Source organism: Phyllostomus discolor, chromosome 4 (genome assembly GCF_004126475.2).
Source record: "Phyllostomus discolor isolate MPI-MPIP mPhyDis1 chromosome 4, mPhyDis1.pri.v3, whole genome shotgun sequence".
Classification (NCBI taxonomy): Eukaryota; Metazoa; Chordata; class Mammalia; order Chiroptera; family Phyllostomidae; genus Phyllostomus; species Phyllostomus discolor.
The window spans coordinates 62,005,650-62,026,437 of record NC_040906.2 but is presented as its reverse complement, the minus strand read 5'-3'; the positions used below and the strand labels follow the sequence as shown (position 1 = coordinate 62,026,437).

The 20,788-nt window shown below is 34.3% G+C and overlaps 1 protein-coding gene across 19 annotated transcripts in view; it reads right to left on the bottom strand.

Annotated features, from left to right (window-relative positions):
- BAZ2B (bromodomain adjacent to zinc finger domain 2B) overlaps positions 1–20,788 on the bottom strand; it is a 367,012-nt gene that overhangs the window by 239,419 nt on the left and 106,805 nt on the right. For 16 of the 19 annotated variants that reach the window (XM_036023403.1, XM_036023409.1, XM_028509107.2 and 13 more), the window contains exon 1: positions 18,790–18,989. The gene's annotated coding sequence lies outside the window, so the exon portion shown is untranslated. Of the gene's footprint in view, positions 1–18,789; positions 19,151–20,788 lie in introns of those variants that run through there. The other 3 variants (XM_036023420.1, XM_036023418.1, XM_036023404.1) reach the window with 2 other exon arrangements.

Sequence of the window (20,788 nt, the reverse complement as noted above, 5' to 3'; positions counted from 1 at the left end):
ACATATTTAAATCAGATTTCATTTTAATCTATAGCATAACTTTGGCCAAATTTTTGCATCTTATCTATCTATAAATCTCAAATGTACCTCCATTTAATTCTGTGCATCTAATTATTACCCCTTTTTATAAGAAAGTTCCTACAAGAAAAAATTGTAAAAGAGTATAACAAAGGCATAAAAAATTACTGATGTCTTATGTACAACATATTACCAAGTTACCTGTGTCTTTCACTTTTTAAAAATTTTGTTAAGTGTACATTTCAGTGGTACTAAGTATGTTCACAATGTTATACAATTATTATCACCATCCATTTCCAGGCATTTCACTGTCTTTATACTAAAATTCCCAGAAAGTAAATTAAAGTTGTAGTATGTTAAGGTTTTATGTGGTCATTAGAAAACAAGCAAAAAAAAAAAAAAACCTTAGAAAAACAAAGGACCTCTGAAAAACTCAAATTTGTGTAATTAAGGCAAGTCTTTAGTAAATTAGATGAATTTATAACTTTGGTTTTTAAAAAGTTATGGCTTTAACCAAACAAGCCATTTGGTTTTTAAAAAGTTATGGCTTTAACCTAACATTAATCACATACAATGTTTACAATTTTGAAAAATATAAATTCCTATGCTCAACTAAATTGAATCATTATTCTGGCAATTTTTTACTTCAACAGTAACTACATTTTTGTGCAGCTTGAAGATAATTTTTAAGATCTTTAGGTAACTTAAACATTGGACTGATATTAAAGTGAGTTAAATCACGATTATTAGATACCAAGATAATTTTTTAGTAAGATAAAATAGTGAAACACTGATTAGTAAGCATACTTTTAAGTTTATATACCCTTGTTTCTTATTTTAATATTAACAAGATGTAATTCTGGGTCAGGTTAATGGAAGTGTTCATTTTTGCCACTTTATGGTACAAAAAGGGAATGTGTAGCTGTAAAAAGTTGTGTTATGTGTGCTCATGAGCTCTGCTACTCTGATGAAATGCTGGTGTATGAGACAGTTCTCAATTCACCCCAAACATTCTCTCTGAAACAGAAATTAGTTTGGCTAAAAGTTACAATCAATGTGAGTAGTAGAGACTACACTAGGAGCAACAGTGACAGAGAAGTACAACGGCATATATGCATTTTATAAGAAGGGCTTTGTCCCAAAGGTGGGATTCTAGGGCTTTTTGGTCCCTTGACCCCTTTCCACTCCTAGAACTTACTGAGAACTCCAACAAGCATTTTTTTATGTGGATCACAGCTATTGACATTTACTACATTGGAAATTAAAACTTAGATATTATTTTAAACATTTATTAATGCATTTGAAGACAGAAATAAATACATTGCATATGAACACAAATAACATCTATTATTATGAAAACACTTTTGATCTCATAGATCTCCTTAGAAAGAACCACTGACCTCAAGTAAAGTATACATTTGTTCCAGAATATGAAAGACCTATAATGAAGGAAGGTCTTAACTTGGAAAGCAAATTTTATATGTCTTGATTTATAATAGCCAATTCTAAAAAGAAGTTATGAAACATTTTAAATTTTAGCAATTTCATTCAATGTTGATGGGTCAGTCTGCTTCCTTGGGGGTAACGATTAATACCTTCATCTTCAATATCAAAGGCTATCCTATACCTTCTGTAATGTGCCTAAATAACAGAAATGCTGTATCCTACCAGAATAATTTTCTGTGCTTTACAATGACTTTATTACATCCTTAACTGTCTAAAGAAAAAAGGAATAAGGGTTCTCTTACTTACAAACCAGTTGTTCATGAAAAAACCACAAGCCCCAAATGGATTCGCTTTGTGCTAATGCCCATAATATTAACACCCATAATACCGAACACAGATTTCATAACTGACCTAAATGTGCAGGAATTCTCCTTCATCAGCCTGGCCCTGGCTGGGTTGCTCAGTTGGTTAGAACACTGTCCCAGTACTCCAAAATTCTGGGCTTGATCTCCAGTCATTGCATGTACAAGTGAATGCCCAAACCAATGAATGTCTCTCTCTCTCTCCCTCTCTCTCTTCCTTTTTCTCTAAAATCAATGAATCAATCAATAAATCAATTTTAATAGCAATAAAAAAAATTGGTCTGGAATTTTCTGGTCAGTACCAATGAGGTAATTTGTCACATGGGCCCTTTCTATCTTCCCCAAAAGAAGCTGAGGCTGTCTGCTGGATAAAACTGCCACCTTGTCCTAAGGGAAAATAATCCTGTTTCTTCTGCTGATATCTCTCTTATCTGTCCAGTTTCTGCCTTTAAAAGTCTTCCATTTGCATAGCTTCTCAGAGTAACTCTCACTGCTGCCCAATTAGTGAATTATGCAATAAAGCTAATCAGATCTTCACAGTGACTGAATTTTTGTTCTTTAACACAGCAAAACTATTATCTTTTATGTTTATTTATATTGTTACTTTGACTAAATAGGTAACCAAAAAATGCTTTACATGCACCCATGATTCTACTTTATTTTTGCACTTTATTTTTTAAAGTTTTAATTGAATTTATTGGGGTGACATTGGTTAATAAAATTATATAGGTTTCAGGAATACAGTTCAATTCTACAGTACATCATCTGTATATTGTATTGTGTGTTCATCACCCCAAGTCAAATCTCCTTCCATCACCATTAATCCCCCTCCCCACGATTCTACTTGAATCAAGCTGCAAATCTTCCAATAACTCTTAATTTTCCATTCTCCTAATCATATCCTAAAAGTAGAAAATAAAAAACTTACAATATTACACCAAAAGTATCTTTGCAATTTGCCAGTGTGACTCAAGAAAATTAAAAAGATTTGTTACTTCTACTAGATTACAACTGCTAGAAAGAATTAGGTTAGTCTGATATGTTACTATTGTAAAAGCACATTAGATAAGTTGTCAAATCAAGACATGTGTCCTTCCTAGGTTAAGTTTGTATAGGAAAAGTGTTATTAATAAACATTTCAAAAATGTTATTTTGTGAGAATTCCCCAGAGATATGTCAGTGTTCTCATTGACCATTATATTTTTACCCTCAGGGGAAATACTGATCAAAATTTTCATGAGTTAGATACTGTACTCCAATAGAGAATTTTACACTCCTCCATCCTGATATTATAAATTCCAGTAATGAATTAACCACAGCCATTAACTCTCTACTTTTCACAGATAGCTTTTATTTTATTCTGGTGTTTTCTTGAAAGTTCTGCCACAACATACACACAACAGTTCGTGTCTTCAACAAAAGGGAGTTTCAGAGTCTGGGGAAAAGACTGTACCAGATACTTCAAACTACTGACACTCCAAAGATTAGAGTATCAGTACAGGCTCCTAAGGTGATATATACCAAACAACTTTAGGACCATCTTTAAGTCAAGATTTCCAGGACCCTTTTAAATTTTTTTTTAATTTATTGTTTTTACAGAGAGAGAAAGGAGAAGGGGAGGGAGAGAAAGATTGATTCATTGTGCCACTTATTTATGCATCCATTGGTTGCTTCTTTATGTGCCCTGAGATTGATCTGGCAACCCTGGCGTATCTGGATGAGGTTCTAACCAACCAAGCTAACCGGCCAGGGCCCAGAACGTTTTCAAGTCTAGAAGCAAATACCTTCATAACAGTAGTCAACTAACCCAATCTCCAGAGAAACAAAAACAAAAAGTACAGAGTACTGAATAAACTAACAATGAAAAGTTTATTTGGTCAGAATATTGCTGATACTATTTTAATGTTTTATTTTCCTTCTTCTTAGTCTACCTTTAACCACAACAATTTAGTAAACTCTGCTTCTGTAAACCAAAAAGGAACATTTGAAAACACTAACTCTCAGAATTCCAAAACTCTTTAGAGACTCTCCTTTTCATAGCAATAGAAATATTTGCATAGATTCAATAATAATTCATCCTCCTTTCCATCAGGATATATTTGGACAAACTTACTGAACAACAAAAGTTTTACCTGGAGTGTCACATTTGAGAACAATACTCAACAAAACACATATGACAAGGTACTTGTAAGGAACTAAGGTTGACTTTACTTATAGATCCAACACCTACAAAGCCATACCAGGAAAACTGGTCTGCTCCCTGGCTTACAGGGCCTCAGCCTTACAGGTGTTAAGGAAGGTCACATCCTGGCAGACCAGGAACCTTAAGAAGTTTGAGGAACATTTAAGGATACTACTGTAGGTAAAATCTTGTACTGTTCTGGGCTTGCTTTCCTAGTCTGAGAAAAACAAGTAACAGTGGCTTTTACATGTGCTAGCTGAGATTCCTTATGAAAAGTTACAGTCACAGTTAAGTCTGCAGCCTCAGTAAATATACAATAGGATATAGGTTACAAATATTCAAAAACAAATTCAAGGAACCCTTGCTGTACCTAAGAAAATAATCAGACATATCTCATAATGAAACCAGCCTTTTGTAAGGCTCAAGAAAAATCTTTGCCCTCACTGGTGTGGCTCAGTGCATTCAGTGAGGTTCCCAGTCAGGGCACACGCCTGGGTTGCAGGCCAGGTCCCCAGCTAGGGGTGCAAGAGGCAACAGATCAATGTGTATAGCATGTTGTTTCTCTCCCTCTCTTTCTCCCTCCCTTCTCCTTTCTCTAAAAATAAATAAAAATAAAATCTTTAAAAAAGAGAAAAACCTTTAAGATTATCATGATCACAAACCTATAAAAATCTTACCAAAACCATTTCTTCTAAACAATTCAAACACAAATATAATTTCTCAATAAACTTAGGAACATGTGGTTATCTACAATAATTAAATATATGCAAATTAAAATGAAATTATTCCCATTAAGAATATAATATTTTAAAAAAATTTTCAGAGTCCAGTGGCAGAAGTATAAAATAGTACAACCACTTCCAAAGAGCCTTTTGGGAAATATAAATAAATAAAAGCCTTAAAATCTGAAAAAGATACCATTGATCTGCATTATCACTCCCAAAAATTCACCAAAAAGGACCGAAATTAGTGAGTGAAATATCACCATCAAAGAAGCCAGGGAAAATAACAATATTATAACAAAACTGATTCTATAAACATATACCCCAAGAGTACTAAAAATGTACAGATTTTAGGAAATAAATGAGAATATTCTGTAATACCCCAATCCATAACTTGCAGAATTGAAGTTTAGGGAATGGAAGGCATATAAGAGAAGTGGGAATCACAGATCTTGGAACCCATGTTTCTATAGCAAAGAAAAAATCATGGGCTACCTTTGGCCTCATTGTTTTAATTTCCCTTAACCTATCATTAGTGCTGAAAAGGAGCCACCCAGCATTGCAGGTGATTATCAGATTTGAGTATACAGGCATAAGTAAGCACTGCCTCACCATACAAAACTCATAATCCATACTAGTACAGAGTGGCCATTTTCCCTCACCCCACCAGCTGCCGGTTTGCCAAGATCTCCATGAAGCAGGGAAACTCCAAAAATCAATGGTTGGCCCTTAAATATAAGATCACAGGTATTCCCATAACACAGACCCCAAGAGATTCAGAGGGAGAGTTGTAGGAGAAAATATATTTGAACTCTATTTTCTGTTGCCCAGCTCACCATGATGCTTACCTCAAATATTAAAAACCATCAACATCTAAGTGTTTTATGTTACAAGAGGTAGTAACAAAACAACAAAAAATTGACAGTGCTTTAAAAAGTTGATCATTGCTTAGATAACATTCCTTATAATAGATTTTACAGTATACAAATGAAAATGTGATACAGATAGCAAGTGCAGATGAGAAGCTGGGCCTTAACATGGGCATTAAAGAAGAGTTTTACTAGCAAAAAGGAACAGGAAAAAAAATCACATGTCAAAAAATATATACCATATTTTTAGGACTATAAGACAGACCAGACCATAAGACACACCTAGGTTTTAGAGGAGGAAAATAGGAAACAAAAATTTTGAAGCAAAAAATGTGGTAAAATATTTAATAACACACATAACACTTCATCAATGTAAATGTAAGCTACATTTACCAGCCAGCTAAGCTACATTCAGACTATAAGATGCACCCCGCTTTTCCTCTCAAATTCGGGTGAGGGGGTGCATCTTATAGTATGAAAAATACAGGTACATAAGAAGTGACTATAAAAACTCTGGTGAGGAAGAAACTTTTTCATCTTAAAAATAGAAAGAAAATCTTTTTAAAAGTCTAAGGAACTTATATGTTAATTTCCACATTTCTGTAAATAAAAAGCAGTGTTAAAATGCAAAATAATTATAGTGAATGTAAAAAAAGCATAATATTAATACTTAGAAGAATTTGTAAGTAGCATATATATTAAGATTTCAGTGTAATAACAGACAAATGTCAAAGACATAACAAAAAAGAAATATAACAGGTTAAAACACTGAAAAAAGTTTACTAAAATTAGTCACAGAAGTGCAGATTAAATAAGATACAATTTTTTGCAATGGAATTGGCAAGAACTAAAAATGATGAATATACCCAATGCAATAAAAGTATGGCAAAATGTATATATTTTAGTGAGATATAAATCCATATAATTCTTTCAAAATACATAATACATATATAAATAATACACACAAGTTCACAATACATGTATTGAGAGCTTTAAAGTATCCTAAGTCCTTTACCCAGTAACTGCATTTCTGGGAATCTATCCTATGGAATAATGTCAAACAATAACATATAAAAGCAGTATGCATTAAAATGTTCATTGACACATTATTTATAAAAGTAAAGGGAAGGAATCAATCAGTCTACCTATATGCACAACCATGCACTCCACTATTATTCTATTGGAACAGAGAAAAGAATCAGATGACCCTGTATGGAGGTAGAGGGTTGGGAAGATTTCAAAAAAACTAACTCTTCACAATGGCATTAGAAATAAGCAGATTTTACCAAGCAAAAAGAGAGGAAATAAGAACTGCATACAGAGTACATCAGGTACAGAATCATGGAGTCATGAAATTCTATACTCAAGTATGCTCTGTCTGTAATATGTTTCAAACATGCTGCCTCTGGTCTCCTAGTGGTTTTCAGAAACTGATGTTTGGCAGTGGTGTAGGTATATACAGAACAATGCACTCAAACACAAATAAAAAATATGAGGCTAACTGGATATGATTACTCATCCATATATAATTTGATATACCAGGAAGCAAGTAGAAGGGTTTTAAAAAACATATGAGAGTGTGTCTTAGGCTAAACTCATCCTGACATTGCATGATGTGTTAGAAAGAATATCTAACTACAAGCGGTAAGCCACAGCCAATCTCTCTAGTTCTCACTTGCATCATCTGAAAAGGAGGATATAATTGTCCAACTCATGAAATTATTGTAATAACCATACAAAATAGATTTGCGCATAAGATAATACAATCTCCTACCTCCCCAAACTAGTTCAACCTCATTCCTTTAAATTATTATGTACCTCATATTTATCCTTCTGCCCATTCACATCGCTGTTAGTCTAGTCATTAACTTCTGACAATTTCTGCAATAAGCACTAGTCTTGCTTTCCATTTAACAGATTTCTTCCAACTCTGTCTTTCTAAAACAACTTTTTAATCATGTCACATCTCTGCTTAAAAATCTATTAGCTGACCCAAATTTCCCTTTCTAACTTTGTCTCCCATTATTTTCAAACAAATTTTAGGTAGATTTCCTTCCATCCTCTTCTTTGCTCAGGATGTGGTAGTATCTACAACCTCCCTTAAATCCCAACTGAAGTTTCATCAAATCCTTGAAACCCTTTAATTCCAAACCTTTTTTTTCTTTACATTAGAGGATATCAATAGCAATATTTAAGCATATGCACTATCCTGAACCATGCTACCTTCATATACAGTAGAAACTCTTATTATTGGGAGATGGGGGAATATGGGTAGTCAGTAGATTGTATTAAAATATATTGATGGTAAATAAAATATAGTAAATATTATCTTTGACATGGATGACAATGGAGACAAATAATACTGTTTCTCAACAGATTCAACACAGTCAGTTTGACTACTAGTATTAAAGCAGCTATCATTTATTAAGCTCCAAATACCCATAGCTGGCCTGCATTTAGGAGCTATGATACACACAAAAAAAATATTTATATTAAAACCTAACAGCCATACCATACTCAGTGTAAGATGCTCACACTGTGAGAGCTACTGAGGAACAGAACACACTTGACTCATGTACCCACCTAGACCAGAAGTTCACTGATTACTATTAAAATTGTTTTCTTTCCCCATCCCCTGTTATTTTTCTAACATAAATAACTGAAGTTCCATGAGTTAAATTCACAAAAGATGAAGCTTCACTCTATGTACACCCTTTCTCTCTAAGTAAATTAAGAACTTGAGCATATTACAGTGCCATGTATTTTATTCTGGGCATGCTGAATTGTTTCTAGTTATTAAGATAGATGCTGACCTGATTCTTGTTCTCAGTTGAATGATCAATTTATTTAACTAACACTACTGTCTGATATAAGACTATCAGCACATCAAAAAGTACTAAACATAAGAAACTAAAAACTGCTTTATATTTGTTTCCATGGGTAACTAAAGAATATTTTTAGCTTACTTGTAAAATGCTAAGGTTGCAAATTCAGAAACAAACATGCCAGATACATGTAATTAGTTTAGTTGGTACCGCTGGACTTCAGCTACAACACATCAAATGCTACCAACTAAGAATAAAATATTTGCAATGAGTCACAAAAAATGACCTATTTCAAAAGGTGTCTCACATTAAGATGAAAAGGTCAAATTCAAGGTACTATATATCATAGAACACTTCGTTAAAAAACAAAAACTGGGAAATTCTGGTCATATTCTATTAATTTTTTTTCCTGAGCATACATTGCTTCTATCCTATTTCACACATAGTACAAAAGCATTTATACATTCTTTAAACAAATTCTTTTCTTTTATGAGCTTTGGCACACACACACACCTATGAACAGACTTTCTGGAGAGGGAAGGGGAAAGAGAGCATTTACCCAACCTGCCAAAGTTACTACATGTTCTCTTCCGGAACCAACTGTTTACTGTTTACACAGCCCTTCCCTAACCCTTTAACTTCCTACTTCAAGTCCCCAAGGTATGATTATAGAGTTATTTCCTCAACAAGCTTGCAGAAAATATTAATGACAATGTAAAGAAATTCAATGCTGAGATACTGAGACCACAATGGAGAAAATCTTGATAATTAATTATATAACAATGTTCCATTCCTCTTAACCTCATTTAAAAACCTTCATTAAAATTGTTTATCTTTTTTTTTGTTTCTACCCACCTCCTAACAACACTTCCATGCTTCCAACAGCCCTGCTGTAGCCCTTCTTTTAGAAGAGAGATTTGACCCACAACCTCTGTTAGTTACTGTTGCCTCACAGACTCTATTCCTTTACACTAACCCATAAAAGGAGAAACACATCATCCTTACAGGCTCTTTCTGATTTTTTCAGATCCTCATGATGGGCTTTTTTCTGCTTCTTATGTCACCATAACGGTTTATGCTGTCAATAATATTTTTGTAAGGAAGTACAGAACTATGTTTCAACAACCATGTCATCATAGAAACTGGAAAAGATATAAATAACTATGGCTTCTCTCTAAACTCAGAGGCTACATAGAGTTCTGTTTCCATTTGTTTCCATCTTTCATTTACCTCAAAAATCATCATATATACAAAATACCAAAAAATCATCATGTGACATAATTAAGGTAAAAGTTTTAAGGTTTTCTTCTTAACATCTCTTGCAAGTAAATGTTCATCACAATACAGCAAATAAGGAAAATTAGACACATTCCATTATCTTAGTGCATCAGTAATAGTTAGAAAAAGTGTAACCACTAAAAATTAAGACCTTGTATTTGAATTTTTTAATCCTTCCTTTTCTTTTTTTAAAAAAAATTTATTGTATTTTTTCCATTACCATTTAGTCCCCTTATATCCTCTTCCCCAACCCACCCCCAGAAAATCCTTCCTTTTCATACTCTCTATTTTTAGTGGAACTCAGGACTAATGTAATTAAAAGTAGAGACTACATATTTTGTTGGTTTTTGTCCTTAAGAATATTACTATTATTGCCTATCTTCATTCATCCAAAGGAAATGGAAAAAAAAAAGTAAGTTTTTTGAGTCAATCATCATCAAATTTCCTTGGAAAGCTAGTTCCTTACCACCAAATCAGAAAAAGGGAAACAGAGGTGATAGTCTCCCTGCTCAATGTTGTTAACAGGTGTGACCATGCATTAGAGTTTAAGAAAAAACATTTACAAAAGCACAGGAAAAGGAAGAAAAGGGGAGTGGTTCTGCATAATCCCACATGAAACACACCATTTGAATAACTCTGACCAGAAAGGGCCTTCACAAGCAAAAAGCCTATGAAATGGATAATCTGAAAGTGATTAACTCACATTCTCCAGAAAAAGCCAAGCAGTCAATTTTGAAAGCTATGAAGGAAAAAAGGATCCCATAACATTTTCTTTTCCTTCTAGAAGTGGTGTGAAATGGAGTGACCTCAAAAAGGCTGCAGAACCACAACCACTCCCGATGCCCATTAGCACTGGCCTTAATTTATTTGTCATATAGGGGACTCACAGTGTCTGTGGTTGGATCCTTTCTTCCTGATCTCCGAATATTCAATTTACTCATTCTTCTTGGTCTAATTCAATGCTTCTTAAACCAAAGAGCCTTTTCTAATGATTCCAATCAGAAGTCATCTGTGCCCTAGTCTGAGATTTCACAAACTTTTATCCACAGCTCTCCAAGAGTATGCTTGAAGACAGCACTCAGTACTAACTTGTTGAATAAAGGAAGCTGCCCCCCTTTTTCCTCTTTAATTAGTACTAAATGAGTATCAAATACCTGTGATTCTCCTGTGATTGTCATTAGTGGGTGACTTCATTTTTCAAGGAATAGCTAAACTGTCTACTGTTTGGTTGGGTTACTAGTACTTTTAAAACTGAGTCTATTACCTCATATTCCTTTTTATTCTAAATATAATAATCTCAAACAAAATCTCAAACCTTCATTTTGGTGAACATCTAAAGTCTTTCCTCCATCTGATCCATCAAGAAGTTAGGGAGGAAGGGAAACTAGATTTATTTGAATTTTACTTTCTTTTATTTCCTCATCTTATTCTGTGATGAGATGCCAATAGCTGAAGGCAGAGAAAAAGCGCATAGAATAATTCACAAAATGACTAATTTAACCTTGATAATGGCAAGTTAACTATATATATAAAGTTATAATCCTATGCAACTCAAAGCTAAAAGGTAACACATCGTCCTTTAATAACCTTTGAATTTATTATTTAGGAAAAAAGTGCAGCCTACTATCAGGTAGATTAAATTTGGCAATATATTCTGTTATATTACCAACATAGCCAGCCATTTGTGAAGCCAAGAAAGAGTAAAATGTACTCTTAGGACTGGTACTCAACCTTGAAGTACTGAAAGCTACTTCATCATCTAGTGTGGGGACAAACACATGTATGCACATGCAAACCTAACACCGTGTTGTGTGGAAAGCTCAGCATAATCACCATCATTGTAAATCACTCAGGTATCCACTCATTTTAACATACACAAATCAAGGCAGAGCTATTAGCTCCCTGTGATTGCCACAAGGATATCTGGAATCACATTTAACTTTTCTCCTCTCACTGTTCTCACTGAAAGCCTGGGATGGAGAGGTTTTCCCTCTACTTTTCATCCTATGCCACACAACATACAGGAAGCTCTCACAGCTGGACTAGTTTAGATATTATCATTTAAACACTGTAAGAGCACAGCTATACTTCATATTCCAGAAATGACCCAAACCAGAAGAGGCTTCTCATTAAGATTTCTTCTAAAAAATTAAGAACATCTTTCTAGTTTTAGGTTTGGCATTATTCTAATCCAATTATTATGTCTATTTTGCCTATGGCACTCATAAGCTAGAAGTAGTCACTTTTCTGCGTATTAGAATTTTTTACAGGCTAATCAATCACAATCTATTGCTTGTGTTGTGTCCTAAAACTATACATAACTAATAGAATACAATTAACAATACTTTCAAATCAAAGCTAATTCAGTTATTTATGGACAAAATCATATGACATATGACATTGTCATATGACAATGATCTCGTAGGAAAAAAAAAATCAAAATCTCTGCAGCATACTCAAAGTCTTGACACCATAATGCTTTCTTATTTCAGCCAATCAGATTGTCAGAAGTGACCTACTAGACGACAAAAACAAAATCATATGATTTTGTCCATAATTGTCCAAAAATTACAATGGCTATGTAATCTAGGTTTTGTTTTGGCAAAGATGAAATATATGATGGGTAATACATTATTGACCTTTTTACACTTGATTCCTTAAAAGCTTCTTCATTTTATTCAGCATTTAGTTTAAATTAAATATTTAAAATTGAAGCTGTTCTATGTTGCAAACACAGCTAAAATAAAGAGCTTCTGTAGCAGTGGTGACCAGATTTTAAATGCAGGTAGATCAATAAAAAAAAAAAATTCCACCAAGCACAGGCTCCATGTGTGAGTGGAATGGTTTATAATAGCTTGCAAATGACTATGTGCTTGCTGTAACCAGCTGTTCTTAAATTATGAATATGCAACCAATTCATGTTAAAGTCAAATCCCAGCACTATTTCTACAGAGAAATCCCAGTAGTTTTGCTTGTTCTACATGTTAGCTCTGTTAAAGATACAAATAGCAGTAAGCTTCGGAACAAATAGGACCAAACTATTGGCATTTCATGCACTGGGTCCATTATCACAGCAGGGGATGTCAATCATTGGTACATTCCTATAACAGCTCAGGCAATATGACAATGATCTCGTAGGAAAAAAAAAATCAAAATCTCTGCAGCATACTCAAAGTCTTGACACCATAATGCTTTCTTATTTCAGCCAATCAGATTGTCAGAAGTGACCTACTAGACGACTTGCATCGAGCTTGGAACATTTAAAAACATCAATCATAAAAACAAAGACAGGACATTGAATTATACAGTATTAACCTCCAGGGTTTGCATACAAAGACCTTAGATTTATTTATGTCCCAGTGAGTTAAGAGCTTCAGTACACCGTTCTTTACACCAAACTGACTGCCAATTTGATGAACCTCTCTGCCCTCAGCAGGAGTGCACTGTCTTTGATTAATGAGTGCATGCTTGTGGAAAAGTGTTAAGAGGAGAAAACAGAGGAAAAACACACAATTATGTCTACACATAGCTTAAGTACCAATGCAATGGTATCGTCAAACCAAATACTCATTTTTCCCAATATACACGTGCATACATGTGAAGACACAAAATTAGTAAAGTTTCTTATCTATAACTTTCATTATTAGTAGCATTGCTAACAATTTTTACTTTGAAAAAAAGGCATTCAAAAACCTAAGTACAAGCCAAATTTCATTTATTAAAAAAATACTATTTTAAAAGCATTATTTTAAGAAACAAATTGAAAGTACCCTGTCTTGCCCAGTAAATATTGAAATATGTGAGATAAAAACTATACTTTCACTTCACATTCTTACAGAAACCTATTCATTTTAAAAACTCAATGTCTAAAAACTCACAAATATCAGGACTACTAAATATTTTATATCTCAAATTGTACTAACTTGTCACAAATCAGATAAGATTCAAAACTGATTTAAAAATCACGTAAATTCATTTTATTTTTCCTTCAGCAAAGATATTGTATAATTCCATATATAACTGTAAATTAAATATATTTATTGCCTAATATGTCAAAGTTATATGAATTAAATACTTATGAATTAAAGTTTAAACTTTTTATGACTCTTGTGATCAGTACTTCCCCTTTAAGAAACCCAGTAAGGAAAAATTTCTACTTAAATTATGGGATACTTATTTGCACTACAATTAAAACAGTATTATCTCTAAAAGTAAGCTAAGCATTGAGATTTTTTTTTAAAAAAAGCTTACATTTAATGTATAGCTCAATTTACCACAATTTAGTTCATATGATTATCTGCCTTGATACAAATATGAGTAATATATTTCTTAGCAATTTTATCATAGGCTAAAGTAACAGTTTTCTTTTTAAGGAACTTTATGGCTATTATATAAAAGGGTGGAGAAAGCATATTACTTCAATGTAAATCTCAGTTTTATATTGAGATAATATTTAGTTTCAGTAATATATGATGTATAGACTTGATTTCAGGAAGTTAGTCCTGGCATCACTCAACAATGTATGATAAGTGTTTAAAATTTGTTTATATTGTATATTAAGTCCTTTTAATGGGATTTAACTCAGCAAATTATATACTCTAATCTTCAATTTCACATTTTAAGTATTATAAATGCAAATCTTTTTTGAAATTATAAAAATTTTATGGTCTTTAGAAAACTATTTAAATGCATAACATATTTATGATTTAAAAATTAAAAATCAATAAATATTTGGACTAGAAAAACCTCTTAAAAGAGTGATAAGCTACATTATATCCTTAAACTTATGATCCTAAGGCTTTTATACACAATTTTTTTTTAAATGTGGTTTTTTTCCCCTGTTGGGAGTATCATGGTTCTTCCTCTTTCCTCCTTCCTGTCTCTTCTCCCACCAAGAAAAAAAAAAAGGGCAGCAAATAATTAGAAAAAGTAGAACATGCTTAGGCACCAATGGAATGATCTGATGCCATATTATTACCACAGTTTGATAGGTCAAACTATCAAGAGAAGTTGTTAATGCAATGAAAATGATTTCAATTTTAAAATTAAATGATTCTTTAATATCTTCACCACCTTATGAAGAAAATTAAACACAAAGCTGCCCATTTCCTCAATAATTCTTTTCTGATTACCTTCTGCAACAAAAGTTTAAAGAAATATTTAATCAAATGAGTAAACATTAAATAAAACACAATATTTTAAAGACCTTATGGTATAAAATATTTAACTTTATAATAAAAAAAACTCTTAAAATAGATCTAAGTATTTTAATTAATACTTCAGGATACCAAGTTAAACTTTCTTGATGGTATAATTTCATCTTAGTCAAAATCACCACACTACTTCAGTTTGTGATAAATCATACCTTATTTTGCTAGTTTTAGCTAGGACTAGGTCAAAAGGCCTCAGAAACTATAACTTAAAGTCTTTTTGAGAAATATTTAAACCTAAAGGTAATCAAGTTCTAACACATACTTTCACTAATTCAAGGAGCTAACACAGAAAACATGAACTTTCATGCAACTGTGAGATCCTGCATCTTGTATAGTAACACAAAAGTAGCAACAAAGACATTAACAATTGCAGTTCAAGCTGGGAGTGACTGTTCTGTTTCAATTCAATGACACCACTAATGGCTTCTTAGCAGCTCCATGAAATCAACCAGCTGTCAAGTTGATGCATCAGAAGGAACAGTTATGCACTCCCATAAGAAAAAGCAACACATCAGGATGTTTGGCAAAACATCTGCTCCTTTACACTGTAGTTCTATAATAAACATGCAAACAAAGAAATAGGAGAAAGGGCAACAGAATTAAAATTCCAGGGTTCCCATTACAGTCTTATATGCATTTTAAATAAATGGCTTATAAAAATAAAAACAAATTTCTGCCAAGTTGAATACTTTAAATTACTCTATATCTCTTGAAAATGCTAAATATAATTATTCACATTCTTCTACAAAGGCAAAAACTACATAAAAATCTTTACATTTTTAAAAATTGAGAGTAAACTACATTCACCAAGTAAAATCATTGTTATGCATAAAACTCAAAATTACTAAAATATATCCTTCATTTAATAAGTATTTAGTAAATTATGTCAACAGCAAATTCTAATAAATGCATTTCCAAGACTGAGCAGTCTAAAAATATTTTTCAGTAGTGTTTGAAACAGTAAATGTGTTATATACTTCAATGCTATTTTAACATATGAAAATAGTAAAGATACTATTCTCTGGATTTTAAAATATTCACCTACTTCTCTCCAAATGTATTAAGTTCTCATAAATAACTTCTTATTTTTAATGCATATAATGTAATTTCATAAACACAAACTTACTTGTCTTCATAGGCTTAAAATAATTTTATATTCAACCATTCATTTCAAAAATTTGTAAAATCTTACTTTTTTCTATTGAAGCTTGTAAGTACCTCAATGTTCCCCAAATTATTGATTATGCAGCACAGTAACAATGTGTATAGTGTTTACAATAGGTGTGAGACATCAAATGTACTTAACTACCATTTTCTTAAACTGCTTATCCTCTCCTGCTTGCCATTTATAATCTGCCAAATCTTCTAGTCCTTTGTTGCATGTATAATTTAGAACCATCTGTTCTATGTGCTTTTAACTATTTAAACATTTTTTACCTATCTACAATTCACATAAATGGCAGACATTCAATTCAGTCAAGCTTTCTATATAGCATTTTACATAAAGCAAATTCCTAGATAAAAACCATAGCAGATAACACCAAAGAAGACTGCTAGAGATAAAAACATACCACATACAAGTTTTTATGCCTTAGACAAACCTTTTTCAATATATTCAGAATTGTTTCTATTAATGCTTTATTTTTTTGAGTTAATTGTAGTCAATGTTTTTCCCCCAACCCAGAAGACAAAGAGAATGCAAATTAAATACAGACAGTTTCATGCCCTTGTTAGAAGAGAAGTAAATATGCTGACTGCAAATGATACAGGAGAGATTCCCACTTTCCCATTCAATTTACAGTGCCTCTTATTTATATACCAGTCAGTGTATCATTAAGTTTGGTCATGTGACCAACTAAACTGTAGTGAGGTGAAAAACTATTTTAGACAAGAAAATTTAAACACTAGTTTTTACTGTTTATCTTTTCATAATGGCTGACAGAACTTACAGCTTGAGGTTATAAAATAGACTTTAAAATCAATTCTGCCTTTTTAAATACTAACCACATTTTCGCCAATCACTTGACTTTCTATCTGCTACTAAAATTTTAAAGTATCCAGTTTTTCCAAGTATTTTCAATAGTTTTTATATATTTTCGAAATGTAAACAACTATGTATAAAATGGAACATTTAATTACAAAAGGGAATCTAGGTAATCTAAAATAAGCATAGCTAAATATTAATAAAGCTGACTAGAGAAAAATCCACAGCAGAGTGAAGTAAATAAAAAAGGGAATACACTGATTAAAAATAACATCTGAAACCCTCAAAGAATAAAAAGCATGCAGACAAAAGGTAAATGTGTAACAAATGACACTATAAAAGTTTATACCATTTTTTTGCACATAATTTTCCACCTGTTACCAAAGCATAAAATGTGTAGATGTTGCAGGTTCATTTTGAGAGCAGGACACAAAAATAGCGCAAGTTATCGTTAACCAGTAAGTTATATGGTCCTTTAAAACACAGGAAAAAAAGAGAGAAATTTACTCTAGGGACAATTTCTCGATAAAGTTTACATGACGTCACTGAGCCCCCTGAACATTCCCTAAACTTTGAGTCTTATGCAGACACACTTTCTGCCTTTGTAAGGCTTCTTTCCCTTTCTCAAAAATAAAAAGGAGAGAGACTTGGGAATAAAAATTGCCCAAGATGGCGAAACGCTTGTTGTTTAGAGGGCAGAGGGGGAAAAAAATGGAGGATATTGTAATATACACAAAGGGATAAATTTCAACAACTCGGCCAACGACTGCAGCTGCTTCTCCCTTTATAAGGAAGCAACACACAAAAGATAAATACACAGAGCAAGAAAAGAGAAAATCTCCTAAACAGCAGGGACAACTCTGACTCTCCAAACATTTCCTTCCTTTCCCAAGTCCCAATTCTCGGGTTCGTGGAACTACTTTAAGGGGAAGGGAGCCACGAAAGGGAAAGGGGGAGGGGGAGAGACAGAGAATTAAAAGAGCGAGGAAGAGTTGAGAGCTGGCGGTTGCTCCCGGGGTAGGACTGCTCTGAGACAGACATTACTGTAGTAACAGCTTTGCTTCTGTAACCCAGTGTGTAGTGACATATAGATCGTCCCAGGTATTTTTCCCAGTCTCCCCTCCCACCCCATTTAATGTAAACTCTAGAGGTCCAAGCTGTGCAGGGCAAGAGCAAAAGAGGCCCGAATTGCGGGGAGGTAGGAGCAGCTAATCAGTCCTGGAGGAAAGAGGGGGCGGAGGCAAAAAAGGGCAGCAGTAGGCGGAGGGGGTGGGGGGGGGTAATCTTGAAACTACCCAGGCGAGAAGGGGGAGCAGTGGATACACCCGGGTAGGAACAGCGATCTCAGCTGTGCCAGAGATTTTTTTTTTACGAAGCAAAACTGTTGGCGGCGACCTGAGCGCTGGAAGCCGAAGGAAGAAAGAGACACGAAGCCAGGCGGCGGGGCAGGGAGGCCGGCACAAAGGAGGCAGACTCCCGGTGGCAGCATCTGCCGGAGCTGGGGAGGCACTGCCCGAGGCCCTGCTGGACCGAAGTCCCGCACCGGCAGCTAGGAATAAAGTTTACATTCGCCTGAGACCTCACCCCCCCACCTCCCACCCAGGACAGCGCATCTCCGCATCCTGCTCCCCCCTCCCCCAAACTCCACTCGGGACCCCGAGCACCACCCCAGCCTTGCAGCCAGCACAACAAAGAGACACACCGACCGGCGAGAGTAAACAGCCGCGGCAGGGCGAGCAGGTCCAGCAGGGCGAGCGCCTCGAGATAGCAACTCCGAGTCTTCCCAGCTCGCAGGAGCGTAGTTTCTCCTTTTCTGATTCAACCAGCTTTTTAACATTTGGAATTTTCATTTTCACCCACACCCCTCACACCCGAGGATTTTTAACTCACCTTTACTTTCGAACTGAGAGTTGCAGTGGATGGGATTTTTGCCTTCCCCAGATGAAGGTTACGATTTTGTTTTTGGAAAGCCCAACACCTCCTTATTCCTATTACTATTTTTGCAAGAAAAGTACAGAGTTGGAGGGGAGGTGAGATTTGTGATCGGGAAAGCCCTGGACTCCCTCCTTCTCCGTCTCCGTCTTCCGCCTCTCGCTCTCTGATTAGTTCCTATCCAGCAGCCGATTGAAGCAGGAGATGATTCTTCTCAAGGTTTGTTCAGCAGCTTCACTTCTAGGCGAAGGCTTCATGAACCAAGTGACGTCAACCAACAAGGCTTCTCTCTCTCTCCTCTCTCTAACAATGAAAGTTGCTGTTAACAAGGGAAAAAAGAGAGAGAATTGTTTATACCATTTCAGTTCCAATAATAAATGACCTATCAGCTCCTAAAGGAGCCAAGGGAGGGGAGGGGGTTGCTTCTTCCTCCCAAGAATACTGTAGCTTTGAGTTTGCACCATTCCTGGTCCCAGGAAAAAGTTAAGAAACTTAAATGTTTTGTTTTGCTTTTAAAAGTAGAGAAGACAGAAAATAAGATTGAAAATGGAATTTTTCAAACACGTAACTGGAGAAAGGGAGCATTAGACTAACCGCTTTCACCTAAACTTTTTTTGTCCGCAAACAAATTCGGTTGAAGTCCACAGACCAACTAAATTAATAAGCCAAGAATTCGTGGATGTTTGGAAATCAAATAAAATAAAAGACAGGACGCAAGATGGTCCAAGGATTAAATGCTACTGCCCTAACACGGACGAGTTAAACTAGCTGAAATGTTTTTGCACGGCGTTAAAATTTAAAACACGTTAAAATAGCCATTTTAAAATTACAAATTAAAACTTTAAAAGGTAATCTCAATAGTCGTTCCCCCTCCCCGCTCCAATTTCTGAGAAGTTAAAGGGAGGAAAGGGGATAGCTAACTAGGAATTGAACACTTGTAAAAATATCAAGTTAAGACTGGTAGCTCATTGCTCCATCTTTAAACTACACACGAGGTATGCTATTTGTCTACCCCCAGAATCTCTTCCAACTTTGTTTTTAACCCTACTATTTTTCCCAATTCCAACAGCCTCAAAACAGTAAAGTTAAACTAAAGGTAAAAGTACACTACATTCCCTGTTCCTGAACACCGCATAAATTCCTAAAAATGATTTTAAAAAGAAGTCTTTACCTAGGTAACACTTTATTCCAAGAATATACATAATTTTAAAAATTTTTCATTGAGGTAGTTCCCCCCCAATACATTAAAGTCTCAAAGCTCATATAATTAGAAATTGCATAACTTAATTTTTGGGATGAAGAGCAAGGGAAAGGCAAGCTTCAAAAGAATAATTTGACCATATATATTTGCGCATATATATGTGGATAAATATAACTTAAAAGACACTATTGTTTTCTGTTTCCTCTTCAGCCACTGGCTGTGAGTTTAATTGTGCTGGAGGATCTTCATTAGTATTAACACATGGGGAGATTTCACAAAGCTGCTTCATTAGGGGGAAAAAAAAAGAAAGCTTGGCAGACTAGGTCTTTTTGCATGCACTGAGAATGTCAGCCTTACCTCGGTCATTTGTAACATAATAAGTGCAAGTACAATGATTGCAATGCAGGAGCACTGGGGGAAGGGCAGAAATACTGCCTGTCTAATAGGGATATCTGAAAAGAAGGCTGCTCATTACATAGTAAAATATATGCTAAAAATTAGTGAAGATGATGTCTCAGGAGACTGATGCTAAATAAATTAATGTGCTGATATGTTTTTAATTATTATTTTTGTAGTAGTTTATTTCATTCTCAGGATTCACATTGAGCAGCAAAGCTGTGCTAGCACTTATTGATTTTTTTTCCCTGCCACATTCCCGGAATACAGATTTTAATCATTTCACTACACCACACTCAGTAATTTCATTAAAAACTGGAACCTTCCATCCCAGAAAAGCATTTAATTTCAATGACATAC